General features: G+C 45.3%; 1 protein-coding gene and 1 long non-coding RNA gene across 7 annotated transcripts in view; one reads left to right on the top strand and one right to left on the bottom strand.

Annotated features, from left to right (window-relative positions):
• TCF7L1 (transcription factor 7 like 1) overlaps positions 1–22,182 on the bottom strand; it is a 191,176-nt gene that overhangs the window by 78,684 nt on the left and 90,310 nt on the right. The gene's annotated exons all lie outside the window — the stretch shown is intronic.
• Positions 4,020–20,612, top strand: LOC145547422 (uncharacterized). Of its 2 annotated transcripts, none has more exons than XR_014083824.1 (4): positions 4,020–4,145; positions 9,205–9,467; positions 17,550–17,663; positions 17,978–20,612. It is a non-coding gene; the product is annotated as an uncharacterized LOC145547422 (long non-coding RNA). The 2 variants fall into 2 exon arrangements; XR_014083825.1 differs by having other exon boundaries at positions 17,550–17,675.

Here is a 22,182-nt window from a genome sequence, read left to right as displayed (position 1 = left end):
CCTGCATCTCCTGCATTAGCAGGTGGGTTCTTTACCTCTAGTGCTGTCTGTGAAACCCTAATTGGCTATAACCTGACATAAAATTTAAAAACTTAAAAAAGAAAAAAAACTTAATATGGAAGAAGAGTATAAAGTACCTTGGGAATAACTTTTTATACTGAGTATGTCTTGAAATGATAATATGTGTGCTCAGTCACTAAGTCGTTTCAGACTCTTTGCGACCCTGCCAACTGTAGCCCTCCAGGCTCCTGTGTCAATGGAATTTCCCAGGCAAGAATACTGGAGTGGATTGCCATTCACTTCTCCAGGGGATCTTCCCAACCCAGGGATCGAACCCGCATCTCCTGAATCTCCTGCAGTGGCAGGTGAATTTTTTACCACTGAGCCACGGGGGAAGCCCTTGAATGATAATATTGTTGATAAACTGGGTTAAATATAATACATGATTCAAGTCCATTTACTTGTTTCCTTTTAATTCTTGTTTAATGTGGTTACTAGAAAGTTTTTAATTACCTCTAGAGCTCACTTGTATTTTTATTGGGCAGCTTTGCCTTAGAGAGCTCCATGCAAACTCATCCACTGGAACAAGGGCAGACCTCCTACTGCATTTGGGAGGCCCAGAATTTCCTAGGGATTCAGGAATTGGGGAGAGCTTTGAACATAGATAGGCTTCCCTGGTGGCTCAGATGGTAAAGAATGTGCCTACAATGCAAGAGACCTGAGTTCGATCCGTGGGTCAGAAAGATCTCCCAGAGAAGGAAAAGGCAACCCACTCCAGTATTCTTGCCTAGAGAATCCCATGCACAGAGGAGCCTGTTGGGCTACAGTCCATAGGGTCGCAAAGAGCAGGACACGACTGAGTAACTAACACGTGTTCGCACATAGATGGAAGATGGCCTGCACTGTGCCCAGGAAGGAGGGGAAGGATGCCCTTTGTCTGTGTGTGTCGGAGGCACAGGGGGAAGACGATACAAGGGCCTGGAGGGGCGGGGGCTGACCGCCTGCTTGGGTCAGAGCCTGCACAGGGGTGACAAGGGGACCTCAGCCTGGATCCAATGAAGGAGCTGGGGTACATGCACCTCCAAAATAGGCACCTCTAAAGGACCCAACTCCTGTCCCTTCCTTCCGTACCCTTTTGACACAGTAGCTGCAGAACTGTTTTGAAATTTATGTTGATGCTGAAGTCACACCTTCCCACTTCAAATTCTCCAACCCATTTCTCTGCACACAGAGTAAAATCCAAACTCGACAGTTTGATCTGACATTCACCCTCCTCTCTGATTCTGCCTCCTACTTCCCACTGCATGGCCTCCCATGGCCTTTTTAATTGTTCCCTCTGCCAGAGACACTCTTACGTGGATGTCTGGGACATCCATCATCTCATCATCTCAACTTTGGTGTCTCAACAACCTTCCTCCTTCCAATCTAGAGTTGCTCCTCAAACACTATGTGCTGCCCAGTTTTATTCTCTGCCCAGCACGTCATTACTGACGGGTGGTGTTTTATCTGTGTTGCCCCCCACCCCCATCTACTCCGAATGTGATGTCTCTAAGGGCACCCTGGGAGCTGCCATCATCTGCATTTCAGAGGAGATGCAAGAGTTCGGATTGGACAGTGCCTAGTGAGACATGCATGCTACGTTGCTTCAGTTGTGTCTGACTCTTTGTGACACAATGGACTGTAGCTCACCAGGCTCCTCTGTCCACGGGATTCTCCAGGCAAGAATACTGGAGCCTGTTGCCGCTTCTTTCTCCAGGGGATCTTCCCAACAGAGGAATTGAACCCAGGTCTCCTGTGGCTCCTGCATGGCAGGTGGATTCTTTACCACTGAGCCAGGTTTAAATCCAGACCTGACTCTACACCTGGCTCCTCCCAGCACTGCCACTGTTTCTTGCCTTTTTGCTCCAGCTCTTCCTCCCATACCTGGAAGAGAGGCCCCAGCAAGGCACTAACTCTCCCCGCCCCTCCCCCCACAGCTCCCTGAAGCCTCTGCTCCCTCCTTCTCCCCGACACCCCCTCCAAGGACACAAAAGGCCAGGAGGGGAGTAATTTGTGTGCTGGCCTTTCTTCCCCACCAGCTAATGGACTCTCTGTGAATAGAGCCCAAGTACTACAAAGGAGTCTCCACCCCCTGCCCACTGCCATTGCACAGAACTGTCCTGAGAACTGTTCTTGGTATACAGCAGGAACCTAATAATCACTGGTGGCTGGAACAAACAACCCATCGGAGGAGAGCCCTTCCAGACGTTGACCCCAGGCGCAGGGCCTGTCATCTGCCCCTCCCCCTCCCCCATCACCATTCCCATTCACTTTCCTTTCCTTCCTTCTCCTTCAAGGAGGCCCAGACCACTTGGGCTTTTCATGACTTCTCATCACCCCTACTTGTGTCCTCCGCATGAGAAAAAGCCCAGAGCTCGTGTACACCCGCCTTTATGCCTCACACTCTTACCCGCCCCTCCCCCACCTGGCTCAGAGTCCTCCCAGGGCCCCCAGGGAGGCCCCTCGATGGGGCACCCTCCCTCCTCTCCCATTATCCTCAGCTCCCCCTCTCCCCCTGGACTGTTTACACAGCTGCAGAACGAAGGGACGCTCATTTCTCTGCTCCCCAAGCCCAGGGTTAATATATGTAGATTTCCGGCTCCCCACAACCTGGGGCAATGGAACTGCTACCCCAACCCAGGCTCCTGTAAATAGTCAGTCCGCTGATGACGGCACCTTCGAAGGATTGGAAATAAACGAGGAACCGCTTACAGTAAATGAGCTCGCAGACACCAGCCCACTCAGGTTGCCTTTCCACCACCCAAGACCGCAGCAGCTGTTCCGCACCACCTGAGCGCCGTGAAATAAGCAATGGAAAGGTAGGCATACCGTAGACCTCCAGGTGACCTGGGGTCCATCCAGGGACAACTGCAATGGCATCCTTGTTTGAGTATCATAGGACCCAAGGATTGACCAAGTTGTGGGCAAGTTGAAGGAAAAAAAAGAAAAAAGACCCACTAGACAAACTGTCCAAATATCTTGGAACTAAACTAACTAACTGGGCTTCTCTGGTGGCTCAATGGTAAAGAACCCTCTTGCCAATGCAGGAGACACGTGGGTTCGATCCCTGGGTCAGGAAGATCCCCTGGAGATGGAAATGGCAACCTGCTCCAGTATTCCTGCCTGGGAAATCTCATGGACAGAGGAGTCCAGCGGGCTGCATGCAGTCCATGGGGTGGCAAAAGAGTCAGATACAACTTAGCGACTAAACAACAACAACAAACTAACTAACTGAATAAATAAATCCCGGTTAAGTACTTTGGACCTCTCCAATCCTAAAAGGTGCCTCCAAATGATTGCCTCCTTGACCATGCTCTAAGCCAGATGGGAAAATCAAATTAGAAACATCTCGAAAGCACCCCCCTCATTAGCCTCTGTAGTAATGGAGGTATTCCAGACCAGTGTGTATCACACAAGATCAAAGTACAAATAAAAGAATTCAAGATAGTGACTTGAGGTCTGAAGAATACAATTCCTGTAATTCCTGGAAAGCCATGGAACTTCTGTCTCTTACAAAGGATTATTACTCTGCATTCTGACTAACTTTCTCCAAGGAACTGGTCTGTAGCTCTTGTTACCTCCTGCGTTTCCACTACTCTCCAGGGTGACACATTCTCAGAGGGATAAACATACACAACCTCCCCCCACCCCGAATTCACCTCATGCCAGATCTTAGTACTGCAGGAATCAAGGGTCGCTTTCCTTTTCCACTTACGGAATAAAAAGATTCTTTTTCAAGGGATGACCTAACTTGTCTGATGGGGGGAGCCCTAGCCAGAAACCTGACAAGTCAGCTTTTTCTTGAAATATTCACTTTTACACTGTGGTCTCCAGGGACAAACTAGCATGTTTATACTGTCCCATTTAGAAGCCTCTGCCACATACCTAGGAGAGGAGCTCTGGGGGTCTGACCCCATCCGGGGCCCTCCCTATAGGGAAACCTGTGGATGCCAAGCCTGATTCTGTCTGTGATGTCTTCATGGGGTCCAGGGCAACTATGACAACCCAAGTCAGCTCAGAGCAGAAGATGGAGGCTGAGAAAAAACCTGCTTGTACTCAGAATGCCACGGGAACTAAAGTGTTTACCATTATAGACAGAGCGTAAGGTGAAGAATCACTGTAGTGCTTCGAAATCCATCTTGGCCCATCTGCAAGGCTGCCTTGTAGCCAAAAAGGTGCATGGTTTACCCTTGTGCTTGAGGTCCTAATGCCTGAGCTAGTAGAGAGGCTATCTGAGCTTCACACAGTCCTGGGTGTGAGTTCTGTTGTACAGATGAGGGACTCTGCCCATGGTCCCACCAAAGTGACTCCCAGCACAGGGGCCTTTCCCTTAGGAACTATACTCTGGGGCAACTCCCCAAGCGGGGATGACAAGCCAATTCTACCACTGCGGCTGAGTTTTACATCATAGGATAAGGAAAAGGCTAAGGGGAGGGCAAGGGAAGGACAGACAGAATCTGTCGGTAAATTAATCTCCTAACATCCAAGAGCTCTGAGTTAATATTGGTGTGTTATGTCAACTTCATGTGGACCCAGGACCCAAACTAAGGGAAAATGAAAACAACTCTGACAGTCATTTCCTTGCATTCTTTCTCCACCCAAGAGGCACCAGTAGTTAACAGTATGGTGGCAACAAGTGGGTCAAAGGTCAGCCCCTCAGCTAGAGCTGGTTTCCATGGAGATGGGGCCTATTCATCCAGCACACAGAGCCTCTTCATAGCCACTTACACACAATTGAGCTATTACTGAGAGCCCAGGAGAGCTCTGTCTGGAGCACAGTGCACTAGACAGGGCAGGGTTTAATGGAGCTGATTAAATGGTATTGGGGAATTATCACAGAGCAGGATTTGGGGATGCCCTTCAGAGGCAAGTTAAATCTCCAAGCCTCACTGAAATCCGCCCCCATCACCTCCCCCTTGTACGAGGATAATGGCAGCGTCCACACCCTCCTGTTCACCTCGCTTTTCTTCCCATGTGTCCAAAGCTGAGGACAAACCCTCAATCTGAGATTCCCGGAATTTGAGTATCTCAATCATTTGCTCAGCATCGCTGCATTTTTGTGATTTAGAAATATATCAACCCAAAGGCAAAGAATGGATCCACTTGGAGCATAAAATAAATTCCAGTGGATGGAGAATGTGGTTCAAAACCAGTACCTCCTAGAGGCGAGAAATTCTTCAGCATTTGTTTGGGAATTCTTGAAATCCTGTTTTTTTTTTTTCTTTTCCCAAAAGAATTGGAGCACATTCCTCTATAAAATGCAGTGCCATCTGCAAATTATCAGACATAGATTCTATCAAAACTCCCACAGTCTTTTTAGTCAGAGTGGAACAATAGAAGTGAAAAATAAAATGACTAAATGACTAAAAAGTCCTATGGAAAAAAGTATTCTCTCACACAAAAACTTTAGGTGAATGTTTAATACATAACCACCCAAATCTCGAAATAATCAAAATATCTTTTGACAAGTAAATGGATCAGCAAATACTGGCTCATCCATGCAGTGAAATACTACGCAGTCATGAAAAGGAAATGGTGATACAGACAGTGACAAGAATAACTCTCAAATGCAATCTGCTAAGTGAATGAAGCCAGAGTCAAAAGGCTACACACTGTATGAAACCACTTATATGTCATTCTGGAGAAGGGAAAACCATAGGGATGGAGAACAGATCAATGGTTCCCAGGATTTGTGACTGATTACAGGGCAGGGGTTGACTACAAGGGGATGCCCATGGGGAATCTGGTGGTGAATGGACTTGTTCTATTGTGTTACTTTAGTGGTACAATTTGTCAAAACCCATAGAACTGTACTCCACAAAGAGTGAATTTTATAGTATGTTTAAAAAAAACAAACTTGAGGCTTCCCTGGTGGTTCAGTGGTAAAGAATCCACCTACCAATGCAGGAGACACAGGTTCGATCCCTGATTCAGGAAGATCCTACATGCTTCTAAGCAACTAAGCACAACTATTGAGCCTGTGTTCTAGAGCCTGGGAGGTGCAACTACTGAGCCCGTGTGCCGCGGCTACTAAAGCCCACACACCCGAGAGCCGATGCTCTGAAAAAAGAGAAGCCACGGCAATGAGAAGCCCACACACCACGATTAGATAGTAGCCCCTGCTCACTGCAACTAGAGAAATGTCCTTGCAGTGACAAAGATGCAGCACAGGCAAAAGTAAAATAAATGAATAAACAAAATTATAAAAAAAAATCTGAATTGAGTCTTTTAGAGAACAAGTAAGGAAACAGTATATACCGACTCTCCAGGTTAGGATAAAACAATAAACAATCTGCTCTGTTCTAAGTAAGACCTGCCGAGCTCTAAGTGCAGCCCACTCTTTATAATCCCAGTTGCTGTTATCTCTAACCAGGTGAAGGTAAAGGGGAATATATTCAGGAACTGAAGCACGTCTCGTTTTTTGTTTGTTTTTTGGCCGTATCACATGGTATGTGGGATCTTCCCCGACCAGGGATCAAGCCCGTGCTGACTGCATTGGGCGAGTGAAGTCTTGTTGCTGTTTTTTGAGGCCTTCTCTTCCTGAGTATGATTTGGGAAGAAAAAAATAATAGTGGAAGAAACAGTGCTTAGTAAGTAGGAGAGAAAACAGTGGAAAGAGGATGAAAAGAAAATAGTTACGGTCTCAAGTGGGTTAGTGTCTATAAGCGGAACAAGGAAGAACAAATTCAAATTCTTTGCACAGAGGGTCCCTGAGACCTCACAGAAGTCCCTCAGCCTTAGATCAGGCATACAGATGTCTATCCTGATCCCTGGAATGGCAGTGTCACCAGCACTCAGCACTGTGGTGGCCCTAGTGGCCAGGACAAGATGGCACCCACGTGCATATGACAATACCATAGTCAGTATTGGTGAGTGATGAATACGTGTGAGGTAGGAACTCAGAGGCTCCCCAGGCCAACCTGAAGGGAACACAGTGAAGATCTCAAAGCATCTCAACAAGTCAAATATTTCCATTGTCTCACACATCCAGGCAGTTTACTATACCTAATTCACTTTATCTTCAAGACAATCATCTGTGGCGGAAAGTGTTAGTCCCATTTTATAGGTGAGAAAACCGAGGCACCAGGAAGCTATCAACTAGCCGAGAGTGGGATCTGAAACCTATCCTGACCCAAGAGTCTGCATGCATAACCCCTACACTATTGGAAAAAATGAGATAAACCCACGAAGACAAAGGTTCACAGAGATAAAGCCCTACATTCATAGATATCCCAAGGCAAAGGGTAGGAAGGGCATGGAAGTGGGTCAATTTTTCCCCATGGTGCTCGAGAAAGGAAGCTGCTTCAGTGTTTGAGGGTCCTCTCCAGTGCCCAGAAAATGATGCTCTGGTCCAGAGTGGAGTGGCAGGCCAAGGTCATTCAAAATTTTGTTGTCTGGAAAACGGTCAAGGTGAAGGGAAGACAACACAGGCAGGCTGTCTTCTGAAAGTGACAGGCTGTCATGTGGACAAGGAGGAATTTCATTTGCTCTGCGCTGCTCTCATCGCTGCAGGTGTCCAGGCAGAGGCCAGACAACAAGTTGTTGGACCAGACAGCTTTCTGCTCTCAGCCAATGAGGGATTATTCTCAGATGCGAAATGATGCTTAAGTCTCTGAGATCAAGTGGGGAATGGAAAAGCCCACTTCTAACTCAAAGAAGAAATGCAAACCAGGCTGCTGGGAGGCGGTGGCAGAGAGCTGGGGAGAGGTGTCCTGAGGGCCTGAGTCGGCGATGCAATTCCTCAGAGAACCCAGACAGATCCCACATTACCCAAGGGTGGGCAACTGGCAGGGGCTGTTCCTTCTGGCTGCCTCAGCCACCTGGTCCATCGGCAAGATTTCTGCCAATGTTTCAAAGAATTTTCAGTATACCTTATAATGGGTCAGCATTAATCCCCAAGATTTCAAAAGTCAAGCTAAGACTAAGGTTTGGAAAGCTTAAGACATTTGTTCCTTTATGACAAACTAAAAGTGAATTAGGGTTTTCCAGGTGGCGCTAGTGGTTAAGAACCCGCCTGCCAATGCAGTAGGCGAAAGGGACATGTGTTCAATCCCTGGGTTGGGAAGCTCCCCTGGAGGAGGGCATGGCAATCCACTCCAGTATTCTTGCCTGGGAAATCCCATGGACACAGGAGCCTGGCGGGCTGCAGTCCATGCGGTAGCAAAGAGTCAACTGAAGCGACTTAGCACGCATGAGACAGCAAATTAAAAGGTGATGTCCAGGGACTTTCCTGGTGGTCCAGTGGTTAGGAATCTGCCTGCCAATACAGAGGATATGGGTTTGATTCCTGGTCCTGAAAGATTACACATGTCTCGGAGCAACTAAGCCCATGAGCTGCAACTACTGAAGCCGGTGCTGTAGCCTGTGCTCCATAACTAGAGAGGAGTCTTCGCTGGCCACAGCTAGAGAAAGCCCTCTGGTAGCAAGAAAGACCTAGTGCAGCCAAAAATAAATAATTGAAAAAATTTTAAAGAGTGATATTCACCCACCTCTTAAGCTTTTCCTCTGGCAATACAATCAAGTTGACTGTATAGGGTGGATGACCTGGGAAAACCAGTGAAAACAGAGATAACTTGAAGCTTTTTTTTTTTTTAAAGGCTTTGTAATCCTACTGATTCTGTTCCAAAGAACTGGAGTGCCATGCAGGGGTGAGGGAGAAATAAGGCAGCTCCATGTATAAACTGGTTCAGTCCACTGTAAGAAACTTCGGCAACATGATGAAGAACTTTGAAATGTTTTCTGAACTTCTACTCCCTGATCCCACATCTGGGAATCTAGGGTAATAATCCTAAATTTATAAAAATCTTCACACACAAAAGACTTGCACTGGACTACGGTTTATAAGAGTAAAATACCAGAAAAACCCGAGTTTCTAAAAACGGGGGAATGGTTAAGTGTTATCAGCTGGAGACAAAGCCTGTGACTAAATATTACATGAAAAAAGCAAGACATCAAAATCTCCCTCAGTATGGAGATGCAGATGTTTGAAAAGAGAAGCAAGTACATAATTTACGCATCAGAAGAAAGGTCCAGCAGAAATTGGACCAATATATTTAAATGATTATACTTGGGTGACAGGATTAAGGGGGCATTAAAAAAAAATCTTGTCCCAAGTTCTGTATTTTCTTTCATAAACATGCTTCTCTCTCCCTTTCTCTCTCTTAGAGTAACACAACTAAAACAAGGAAATATTCTCTCTCTATGTGCTTCCCCATCGTCTGGTGTCAATCTTTCCCATCCTCTTTCAAAAATGTACAGTCAGGGACTTCCCGTCTTTCAGCACAGAGGACATGGGTTCGATCCCTGGTGGAAGAACTAAAATCCCACATGCTTGGGGGCAACTAAGCCCGAGAGCCACAGCTGCTGAGTCCATACCACCACAGCTAGAGAGAAGCCCCACTGCCACGACTAGGACATGAGCAAGCCAAGTAAGTAAAGAAATATTAAAAAAAGAATGCACGGCCATGTATAAACAAACAAGCACAAGTTCGCATCTTTCTGACTCTTCCCTCCTCCTCTTCCCCCTTCTTCCTCTTTTTTTCTTTCTGGAAATACAAATTTTTATTTATTAACAAAGGTCTTTTCTAACAGCTTAGTTACATTCTAGCAAATGTTATTAACAGAATCAGTTGGCATGTGTAAATATAATGCAACTCAATGTAGTTAAAAGGGTTACTTTTGGCTTTAATTTTTTAAAAAACATATAATTAACTTACTTTAGAAAAAAAGTCAAAGAGCCAACAAATACTAATTCAGTAAATCAAGTCTAAGTGTCCTTGTCCTGGGTCATCTGGGACACTCTTCATAGTTGACTGGCTTAGCTGTCTAATAAATATCTTTTTCTAAACTTTATATTTTATATTGGAGTACAGTTCACTAACAATATTGTGTCAGTTTCACATTATGTATACACATGTATCTATTCTTCTCCAAAGTCTTTGACCATTTAGGGTGTTACAGAATACAGAGCAGAGTTCCCTGTGTGCTACAGTAGGTCTTTGTTGGTTATCCATCTTAAATAAGGCAGTGTATACATGTCACACATGACTCCTCCTTTTTCTTCTTCTTTTTAAAAATTTAAACAAGCGTGGGATTATATCACATTTTCCCACTTGTTCCTCAGCTTCCTTTAAAATAAGGTCTTCATTTCTAAGATCTCTGTGACCTTGGCAGCCCATTTCAACCTTTCCTTCCTTACGTGCTCTCACTAAATTCAAACCATCCTGCACCCCTCAGGAGCCTCAAGTCAAGATGTGAACCTTGAAGAATGTCCCGAGCGACTTCCTCCCAACCTTCTCCCTTCAAGTTCTCCTAGAAGGCAGGAAGGATTCATCACTCACTTGGGCTGCCCTTCTCCAGCATGAAGACCTTACATGTAAATGGACACTGATATGGACCACTTGCCCCCTTAAAATGCAGTATTTCCAAGTCTGGGACACTATCTTTTTTTTTTTTTTAATATCTCAGTCCCTAAAACATAGCTAGACTGCAAGGAGCTGCTCAATGATTACCTACTGAAATGAAAAGAAATGCCCAGATACCATCGAACTATTTATGACTGATTTTGAAGCCAATCAAGTATCAAATGTTGAATGAATAACTTCTCAATAAAGAGAGAGTCCAAGAACTCAAAGAGTTATAATGAAAATGGGAAATAAGACACATGTGCTTTCAAAGGCATGGCACACACCAGTGGTTCCTGTCAAAGTGGTAGGAAAAAAAAGGACTGAGAGAAGTTAAATGTATACAATTTAAAGGACTGTCCTTTAGTCTGGGGTGAGTTTATTCTCTTTTTTGGTTATTGTTATTAAACTGTTCTTTTTGAAATGAGATAGTAGGGGATAGCTGTTTCTTTTAATACCCTTACTTGGTAAAAATACAAGCTGATGTTGTTCTGCCAACCCCTTCCCCTACCCAAGTTTTCTGGAATCTGACTGTCCTGCAAACCCAGGAGTAGGATCCAGGTGGTAAAGACTCTAATACTTTGTGGGAAGAACGAACCCCCAGCTTGAGTGGGATGCTCTGTTAGTTGATCTCTGAGGATGAGTTTGAATTTTGAAAGCAGAGAGACCAAGTCAGTGATGAGAGCTGAAAGCTCTAAAGGATGCAGGTAAGAGAAGTCCAAAGATATTCAGTAGGTAATTTTTTGTAGAGAGCTGTCATAAGATGGTGGCTAGATGGTAAAGAATCCACCTGCAATGCAAGAGGTCCAGGTTCAATCCCTGGGTAGAGAAGACCTCCTGGAGAAGGGAATGGCTACCCACTCCAGTATTTTTGCCTGGACAATTTCATGGACAGAGGATCCTGGTGGGCTATGGTCCATGGGGTTGCAAAGAATTGGACATGACTGAACGACTAACATTTTAAATCATAAGGTGCTGGAAAAACAGCAAAAGAGCTTAGGAGCGAAGACTTAAGCATTCCTTCACTCTGGAGACCAAGAGCTTATACTGTCCCAGGCACTTGATGTTTTGTATTTTTTTGCATGTTTGATCATCTCAAAGCCCCCATTTTGCAGAGAAGATAACACAGATAAGTTTCAGGGTAAAAAGTGACAGAGATGCTTTTCGAATCCAGGTCCACCTCTATCACCTTTGTACTCACTGTCCTGGCAACAAGCCCCGACACTTAATGTATGGTCAATGAGGATGCTCTGAAGGTTTCTGAGCAGGACAATGATATAAAGAATGTGGTATCCATCAAAGGTTTTTTAAACATGGCTATAAACAGGAGGCAAGAGCTGAAGTCAGGACACCACTGCAGTGAGCCAGGCCTGATGTCCACACCATGTCCTCTGGGGTGTCTCTGGGGTTGGAGGATAGTTTCACAGAATCAACAGGACCTGGAGACTGAATGGTGTTTATGGAACATGAAGGAATGAGGATCCGAAGACAGAGAGCTTGGGTGATGGGGAGAACGGCAACTATGGGAGAATAGAGAAGCTGGGAAGGGAAACATTTACTGTCATAGATTTCGCCAAAACACTACAGTGGCACTGACCTGATCTAGGGCAGCAGAGCACAGTGGTTAAGAGCCCAGGTTCCAGGTTTGTCCAGGCTCAATTCCTGCCTTGACAGGCATGGGTCACCTTAGGCAAGTAATTTATCTATGACTGTTTCATCAAGCTTAAGACAAGAATCAAGAATCAATTTCCTGGGACTTCCCAGGTGGTCCAGTGGTTAAGAATCTGTCTTCCAATGTAGGGGACGTGGGTTTGATCCCTGGTCGGAGAACTAAGATCCCACATGCTGCAGAGGAACTAAGCCTGCACACCTCATTACTGAGCCCGCGTGCCACAACAAAGACCCAGTGCAGCCACAAAAAAAAAAGAAAAAGAATCACTCACAGAAATAAACACAACATCGGAAACCAACCATACATCAATAAAAAATAAACGAAATCTATCATTAAAAAAAAGAATATCATGCTCCTCACAAGGGGGTTAGCTTTAAGGATTAAAGGACTTCTTACTTGGCGAGCTGTGTGAAATTGCACAGCCTCCCATATTTGGCAGTCTCTTGTGCACTTTCCCCCAGCTTTTGCTTCCCTTTTTTCTTATCCCTCCTTCTCATTCTTGGCACACCCAAATCCAGTCCTCGTGGAGAAGTCCACACCCTTGCATGGTTTCTTGGAGACGCTTCTCCTGCAGGTCTCCTGAGCCTGCCTGCTGGCCCTTCTCTTCCTTCCCTCATTTTTACTGGTCCTGATCAAACATTCAACTGTCTGGCAGGCACTCCAACTCTTATCTTGGATACTTCCAGGTGAATAAAAATAAACTATATAAGGCTTTTTATTTTGAAAAATGTCAACCATATACAAAAGTAGAGAGAGAATACGATGAAGCTGGTCAAGCCCTCACTCATGTTCCATGACTAGGCCATGGTCCATCTTGGCTCATCTAACCCCATCCACTCCAGGGCCAACCCACCCTGAGCCAAATTACTGTGAAGCAGAGCCCAAATAACACAACATTTCGTCGATAAGTATTACACTGAGTATCTCAAGAAGACTGACATTTAAAAAATGAGTATAAATGATAAATATAAAATTCCTATAAATGATAAATCAACAACCTCAGATATGCAGATGATACCACTCTAATGGCAAAAAGTGAAGAGGAACTAAAGAGCCTCTTGATGAGGGAGTAAAAGAAGAGTGAAAAGGCTAGCTTGAAACCTAATATTCAGAAAACTAAGATAAAAGCATCAAGTCCCATCACTTCTTGGCAAACAGATGGGGAAAAAAGTGGAAACAGTAGCAGATTGTATTTTCTTGGGCTCCAAAATCACTGTGGACAGTGATGCAGAAATGAAATTAAAAGATGTCTGCTCCTTGGAAGAAAAGCTATGACAAACCTAGGCAGCATGTTAAAAAGCACAGACATCATTTTGCTGACAAAGGTCCATATATCAAAGCTACAGTTTTCCCAGTAGTCATGTACGGATGCGAGAGTCAGACCATAAAAAAAGCTGAGCGCTGAAGAATTGATGCTTTTGAATTGTGTGCTGGAAAAGACTCTTGAGAGTCCCTTGGACAGCAAGGAGAGCAAACCAGTCAATCCTAAAGGAAATCAACCCTGAAAATTCATTGGAAGGACTGATGCTAAAGCTGAAGTTCCAATACTTTGGCCACCTGGTGTGAAGAGCCGACTTATTGGAAAAGATTCTGATTCTGGGAAAGATTGAAGGCAGCAGGAGAAAGGCAGTGATGGGAGGATGAAATGGTTGGATGGCATCACCGACTCCATGTACAAGAGTTTGAGCAAGCTCCAGGAGGTAGCAATGGATAGGGAAGCCTGGTGTGCTGCAGTCCAGGGGGTCCTTAGGATGTCATTTACCACGTTCCTTTGAACTATGTATTTCTTGTAAACTAATAACGAGATCTAGAGGCTTCATCAAATTGAGGTTTAGTATTATTTTATCTTAGGGAGAGGAAACAAAATTACTTCTTCTTTCCTTAGTAGCTGGGATACTTCTATAAAGATAAATCTTTCTCACTACTATTGGGTGCACCAATAACAGACAGCATATGGCACAGGTGGGAGAAAAGTCTGATCTTTTCCTTTCATATATCGGGCTTGAAATATTGACTACGGCTCCTTTTAATCCTCCACAGGAGATCAGAGTTTTTGTTTAGTTTCAAGTCATTAATTTAAAGCTTTAAATAAATATGTTGTTGATGTTCAAACTATTTCCTCTTTTCTCTCTTGTTCAGAATGACTCCTGAGCCTTTTTGACCTAGTGGCCCTAGTACCCAAGTCTCTTGTAGGAGGCTATTAGTATTTCAGGGGGAAATAGTATTAAGAGGTCACAATTTAAGCACTAGAGAGTCATTGCTATTCAAACGATGATTATTTCTAGGACTTTTCAGTGAAGAGGTTAGGAAAGAAATTTTCTCTTAATCTAATGAAAATAGATGATGAGTTTATAACTAGTCCTTCCAACTTGCATTCAGAATTACAAATTTTTTCTCAGCCTTCTTGATCTTCCATTTGTACCTCTTTTCAGCACATTGAAAATTCTTTTCTCAGTGACACCAACATGATTACTCATTTACTCCTTTCATAATACATACACAACATACTCAGAATAACAATACTAATACCACTGCATCAACCTGGTTAATGAAAACAGTTCAAGATTTTGGGGGGGGGGGGGGGAGGTTGGGGTATATACCTTCTTCTTTAGCTCCTCAGGTTATATCTTTTCCCTGGTGGTTTAGTGGTTAGGATTCCGTGTTCTCAGGTTATATCCCACTACAGGAGACCTGGGTTCAATTCCTGGGTTGGTTATATCCCCTGGAGAAGGGTACAGCTACCCACTCCTGTGTTCTTGCCTGGAAAAATCCCATGGACAAAGGAGCCTGGCAGGATACAATATACGGGGTCGCCAAGAGATGGACATGACTGAGTGACTAACACTTTCACACACGGGGATATATAAATAATTGTGTTTGAACCAATGGGTTCTGCCAAGATCTCCTGATTTCTAGTCTGGTTCTGTCCCTGGGACTTAAGCTTGTCCAGCCCTCAGCTGGAGGCATGACACCCTGTCTACTCTGGGGCAGTTCCAATCCTGAGTTGGATCAAAGCAAACCAAAAAGGTAGCATCATCCACAGCAGATATCTGACCTTACTTTGCTCGTCCAGGAATACTGCGTGCTCAGACACGCTTAGGTCTGGGATGGGATGGAAACTGAGTGTGCCTTGCCCTTTTGGCAGTGATTTGGGTGGATGGCTATTCTCAAGGGGGCCAGGCCTAAAGCTGACTGGGCTTTTCCTGCGGTCATGTCCATAGCCCATCTTGCCCTAGGAACTTTTGAAATCCCAGTGTGCCGTGAGGAGACAACTAGGCAGATGCTCGACAGGTGTCTATCAGAGAGAAGGAGGTAGTCCACAATCCTTTAAGCACAAAACACTTTCTTACAATAATTCTTCATTAAAGATAAAACTATATCATTTACCTAGGTCTCTGGAAAAAACATAACTTTTTAGTTATGGAACTATCTATAAATGATATTTTTTTTAATCGAGAAAATAACTGGAAACATCAGTGGACTCATTACTCATACTGAATAATTTAACAGTTTCTCATAATGATCTCTCAGAGTTCTCCTGACTTTTTTTCTAAAGAAATAAAGTGTCACTGATACCCAGCTAAAGTACCCAACCTCAACCATCTATTTCCCCACCTTCTCAGAAATAACTATTGTCCCAGTGTGCTATTTATCATGCCTCTGCATGTTTCTATACTCATTACATATATACTATTATTATCCACAATTTATAGACTCAATTTGAGTGTTTTCTCCAACTTTTTATTATTTAGAAAAACTCTAAATTTACAAGAAAATAGTAGGAGAAGAAGAATGAAAATCCATTCCTCCTTCAACCAGGTTAATCATCATTACCATGTTTTCAAATTTTGCTTTATGTTTACCTTCCTCTGTATATATGTGGTTGTGAGGATATCATGACATCTTATCCTTTGTTGGCGAAGAGATGTCTCTGCTTTATGGTTCTACAATACCATAAAAGCCAGTAAAAAATTCATTTTACATTGGTCCTAGTCAAAACTAAGATTTGTAGGGCTGATCCTGAGTCATCAGAAACAAAATTTAAGAAGTTAGAGGAGTGTAGGATGTCTTTTAGAATATTCCCATCAAAAATTGGCTAAAGCTGATTTTATTGTCTTGAAAAACAAGCATTTATTGTCTAGAAAACCAAATTCCTTAAGGAATAAAAGACATATATACATGAAATTTTTTTTACCCCACAAATACACAGTGAACACCTCTTGGGTACACTTCTAGGCATGGGGAGAGAAGAAGACCATTTCTGATACGAAGGCATTAATGATCTAATGAAGGAGACAAATAAGAAAACAATGATTTTAATATAAACTGACTGGTGCTATTTGATGCTAGTATAGACAATGGTGGAGAGGGGTACAGAAGTCAATAACCATCAAGAATAGGAAGTTCATTATGGTTGCTGGTGGAAGGGATGGGGCGGTGGGGTGGGAAGGGATAGTTAGGGAGTTTGGGAAGGACATGTACACTCTGCTATATTTAAAATGAATAACCAACAAAGACCAACTGTGTAGCACAGGGAACTCTGTTCAATGTTATGTGGCAGCCTGGATAGGAGGGGAGTTTAGGGGAGGATGGATACATGTATATGTATGGCTGAGTCCCTTCGCTATCCATCTGAAACTATCATAACATCACAACATTATTCATAGGCTGTACCCAATACAAAATAAAAACTGTTTTTTAAAAAAAGAATAGGAAGTTCACTGGCTTAGCTGGCCCTGTCATTTATGAACACTTATTGCTGAGTGAATATGCCCCTAATGCATCAGCTTGTTCTAAGATAATGTCAGTGTCTGGAAGTAGTTAGGGCAGAAGGTGTCTACATGAGTCATGAGATTCACCTTCTGAATTAAAACGGTTAGCCTCTGAAAATGGCTGGTGAATCCCCAGTATTCTCTAGGGACAACAGGGCCACTAAGAAGAAGGCAGCTCTCTTCCCTCCCCTCCCCAGGGTGTTCCTGTCACTGGAATGGCAGCAGGCTCAGGGGACCCTGGCTACAACTAGAACTGATACTTAGTATTCTTCTGCAGGGCTCGGCTCACACACCTCCTTATCAGGGCCCCCTTTACCCCTCCAAGCCTGAGCCGCTCCTATCACACATATTCCAGGTGACGTTTCACTCTGCTTTACGGTAAGGACTGGTTTTCCTGTTTGTCCCCCCTGCCTTTCAAGGTCCCATGGGCTGGGACCCTATCAGATTCTACTTGGTAACCCCAGAAGGTGTTCTGTAATTGTTAAATGGATGCACGGATGCATGCACACCAGGCATTCTTCCAAGGCAGGTGGGAAGCAAGGGGGCTGATAATGTTGGCCTGATTAATTTCACCACATGTACACGTTCTAGAAGCAGAAGAAAGCATGGAAAATGTTTGTGGGCTGGTATGTTTGTTTTGATTTATTTTATTCTCCGAGGCAGAGTGAAGAGGGTAAAAACGCACTGAGTTAACATCACTAACCACTCACTGGAAGTCGTTTGGAATCCATCATTTCCGAAAACTCGAAGCACAGCAGGACGCGAGGTTCCCAGATGGCAAGTGGGCTGGTGGGTCTTCACGGGCAACGGAAACGGGCAAATTGCATTTTGCACAGTCACATACCTTCCTAACGGATCCCAACTAGGATTTCCGCACCAGTCAAATAATCCAAGGGCGGGAGCAGGGTGGCGGCGGGTGGAGGGAGGGGTGGGAGGGCTTGGGGTCCGCGGGGGTGGTGGCAGGAGATGAAGGTGCCTGGAGACCTGCGTGAGGGGAAGGCTGGGCAGAGAGGGGTCCAACTTGCCCATACTTTTTAGTTTCCTTTCATCCCTGTCTGAATAAAGTCTGCATTCCTTTTCTCGGAGGACAGCCCCGCTCCCCACCCAGCACAGCCCTGAATATGATGAAGCCCCTCAGGCCAAGCTCGGCAAGGAAGCTGAACCCCGGCCAGCATGAACACAGGAGAAAGAAAGGCAGATTGTCCCCCTGGCCCGGCTCAAGCGGTCCATTCTCTTCCTAGGCCTCCAAACCCTAATTTGACCACAAAAACCTGGCCTCTGGTGTTTCTGTTATGAGTATCGGATTCCTTCGGCTGAACTTGGCTGTTCACTGCCTGAACAAATTACATTAACAATACAGAGAAATGTATACAGGGCCTTAAAAACACTGCTGAGCAGGGACCAAAACAAAGACGGCGGTGTCCTAGCAACAAACCTCACCCCCCCCTGCCAGGGACTGTGGGCCCTGGAACTCCGCTCTTCTCTGCAAACAATTAGGGACAGAGAAGTCACAATTACAGATGGGATTTACAGCCAGGGGAGCAATCTATAAATCACCAGGCTCCCACCCCCGGCCATTCCCAGCCAGATAATCAGAGCCAGATGTTCGCCACAGCTGCTTCAACATGGGTACAAGGCTGTCCAACTCGAGCACGCTCCTCCTCTGAGAACCGGCAGAGGCTCCAGCCAGAGAATCCGGCCAAGCCAGAGGGGGCCTTCGCGCCCTGGAGCCAGCCCAACTGTATGAAAAGCTGGGTCGTGTGGGAACTGTCTGTTAGGAGCCACTGCAGAGGTGCCCGGTGCTCTTGCTGGTGAGCCCTGTGCCTCCCCGAGCTCTCCAGAACTTTGCACAGTTTGGTGACAGTGGCGACAAAAACAATCATCACCATCAGCATTAACCTTCATTATCACTTGTGAAGTACTGAGCACCCAGTGGATCCTTTATAGGTTCTCCCTCACTGAAGAACACTCTTAGGAGATCAGCAGAGACCAAGAAACTGAGCCTCAGAGAGGGGACAATGGTTTTCTAGAAGGTTCCAGGGCTGGTAGGAGGCAAAATAGCAACTCCACAGCTGAGTCAGCTTGAAACTGACGCCCCAACAATCTCATTAAATTGTGCAGTGATGGAGACTCTGATTCAGGAGGAGGGGCTGGCAGTTTCCAAATTATTCTCTCGACTATCAGCTTGGAAGAGACTTGTCATGATTTTATTCCTCCAAAGTGGCTGGCGTTTTAAATTTCTAGATTGAACCAAGTCAAACTATTAAGACTTGGGGCCATGGAACAGCAAACTCCAAGTGTGGTAAAAGCTAGGCTAATTCAAATGTTGCCAAGGTACTTTTCTCCGTAGCCGTCCTTTTTAATGCATGTCTAAATTTTTTTAAACTTATTTATTCAGATAACATGCATGCAGTTATATGATATGCACACATCTTAAATGTACAGCTCAATTAATTTTTACATCTGTATAAACCTGTGTCACTGCCACCAGATCAAATTATGGAACATTCTAGAACCCATTCTGGAAGGTTCTCATATGTCCCCTTCCAGCCAATATTCCTCTGCCCCCAAGATAGCAAGTGTTCTAATCTTTATCACCATAGAGAGTTTGCTTGATTTTGAGCACACGGATTCACACAGTGTGTCTTTGATGTAAAGGCATGTCTTCTGTGCAGTTTTAGTTATTCTCTGGGTCAAACCCAGGTTCCCAATTCAAAACTATCAACAGTCACAACCTGAGGTTACACGATGAGTGCTCTCCCCTACACCAGCTGTGCAAGCCGATTCCATGACACTTGGAATTCCTCTTCTTAGTGCCCTGTTCATGGTGTCTAAGATGCCCTGTCCTCAAGGGGTGGAAAAGCCCCCGGCCATTTGTCTTCGGGCACTGCTGGTAACTGAATCTGGTAGTAACAGGCTGTGTTTACCCCACTTGTCACCCTTCATCCTTCACCCGGTGACAGCCAACATCTTTCACCCCTCAGGAAGTGCAGGAGGAAAGGGAGGATGTGGCTGGGGGCTCTCAAGGCGAGGAGCAGGATTACCCAGTCGGAATGTCTGGGCTCTGAGCGCCCTCCACTTTGAGCTGTTCCTCACCCTCTCACTAGTCCAGGAGGTCCTGGATTGGCGGGGGAAGGGGAGGGGCAGAGAGGGGAGTAGTCTCCCACTTGGGCAAGAGGAGGTGCCCATTCACCATCCATGCACATGGGCCCCATGCAGGTGTGGGCCTCCCACTTAGAAACCTGGACAGGAAAGCTAGGCAGGGTGAGTGTGGGGTGGAGGTGATGCAAAAAAGGCCAGCGCAACCGGAACGTGCCCTGAGCACAGCGCTGAGAGGGGCAGGATTTTCTTTTGCTGGCATTCTCCCCAGAGTCTTGACCTTGGCCCAAAGCACAGGGGTGCTCACCTTAACTCCTTGGCACTGCCCCAATTTCACTTCCCAGGGTGCTTATTTTTAGCTACTCGGAGCACCTGTTTATTTCCATGACTGCTTTAAAATTCTAAATCTGTTGGCATATTATGACACAGGACACTTCCAAAGGAGCTTGTGCTAACAGCCGGAAGTGGCAGATCCTCAGGAATTCATGCTCTCATCCGAGTGTTTACGGCTGACACATAAAGACAGTGGCTTATCTTCCAAATAGAACTGTGGAGCACAGAATGCCACAAAGGATATTTTGGGGTATGACTTCTACATGCAACAAATAATTGAAGAAATGGAAATAGTGGAATTCTAGCATTCCTGTGTATTTTTTGGTGGCACTGGGCAGTTTATGCGATCTTAGTTCTCCAACCAGGGATGGAACCTGGGCCCCCAACAGTGGAAACATGGACCCCTAAACAATGGACTGCTAAGGAATTCCCTTATAGTATATTCTTGACTGGTAGGCCTATATCTGGTTATCTGTGATGAGGACTGCTAGAGAAGGTCAGAATTTGAAATTGACAAAAACACAGGCCACTCCCAAGTTCAGCATTTTGAATGCAGTCTTCTATGATAGCGCTCTGGTCCAAAAAGGAGCTGGGGCCCATTGCCACTCCCTGTCCTAAAAGCCCTCCCTGGTCCCTGGCATGAGAAAAACTGGAGGTTTCCCATTTGAGGCATTTCCTGAGCTCCCCAGTGTCAGCCTATACAACTACCTTCTGCCTCATCACCTACCCCTCCCCACCAATTGCCAGAACTCCTCCTGGAATCAAACAGATTCTCCTGGGCTGGGAGATGAGTTTTGTCCTGTTCTAGTTCTGGAGTTCTAAAGGCCGGTCTATTTCCTAATCTGGTAACTGACAAGGGTGTGAGAGTTGGACCATAAAGAAAGCTGAGTGCTGAAAAACTGATGTTTTCGAACCGTGGTGCTGGAGAAGACTCTTGAGGGTCCCTTGGACTGTAAGGACATCAAACCAGTCAATCCTAAAGGAAATCAATCGTGAATATTCATTGGAAGGACTGATGCTGAAGCTGAAGCTCCCATACTTTGGCCACCAGATGCCAAGAGCTGACTCATCGGACAAGACCCTGATGCTGGGAAAGACTGAGGGCAGGAGGAGAACAGGGCGACCGGATGAAATGGTTGAATAGCATCGTCAACTCAATGGAGATGAGTTTGAGCAAACTCAGGGAGATAGTGAAGGACAGCAAAGCCTGCTGTACTGCAGCCCATGGGGTTGCAAAGTTAGACATGACCGAGCAACTGACAATAACAACTGACATGGGAGAGTCTTCTGACTCTTCCCATACCTTTCTTGGGACCCCAACAGTAATCCCGAGCACAATCTGCTGAGCGGGTGGTGTTGTCGTCCAGAGGGGGAGTGTCTGTGGCCAACCTGTGACTGAGCATATCATTCTCCAGGACCTGAGGGTACAGAGGTGCATCTGGCCCCAAACCTTGAACAAGGCACACGGAAGGAGGTGAGAAAACTCAGCAGATGGAAAGAAGGCTGAATGGTGGCTAAGTGGTAGAGAATGTGCCTGCTAAGCAGGAGATGTGGGTTGGATCCCTGGGTCGGGAAGCTCCCCTGGAGGAGGGCATGGCAACCCACTCCAGGATTCTTGCCTGGAGAATCTCATGGACAGAGGAGCTTGGCGGGCCACAGTCTAAAGAATCAGACAGGACTTAGCAACTAAACAACAGCAAAGCAATATGCACCGTCCTACCTCCAAGCTTTTACCCTTGCTGTTCCCCTGTCTGGTATCCTCTCCTCACTCTCCAAGTTCAGACTTGAGTCAAAAGACAACTCAAAAAAAAAAAAAAAAAAAGAAAAGAAAAATCAAAACCCCCGACTGTGATGAGCTTTCCTT

The sequence above is a fragment of the Giraffa tippelskirchi genome, chromosome 4 (assembly GCF_054371585.1).
Source record: "Giraffa tippelskirchi isolate mGirTip1 chromosome 4, T2T-mGirTip1v1.2.pri, whole genome shotgun sequence".
Classification (NCBI taxonomy): Eukaryota; Metazoa; Chordata; class Mammalia; order Artiodactyla; family Giraffidae; genus Giraffa; species Giraffa tippelskirchi.
The sequence above is the reverse complement of the archived record's forward strand: the minus strand, read 5'-3'. Positions and strand labels throughout refer to the sequence as shown.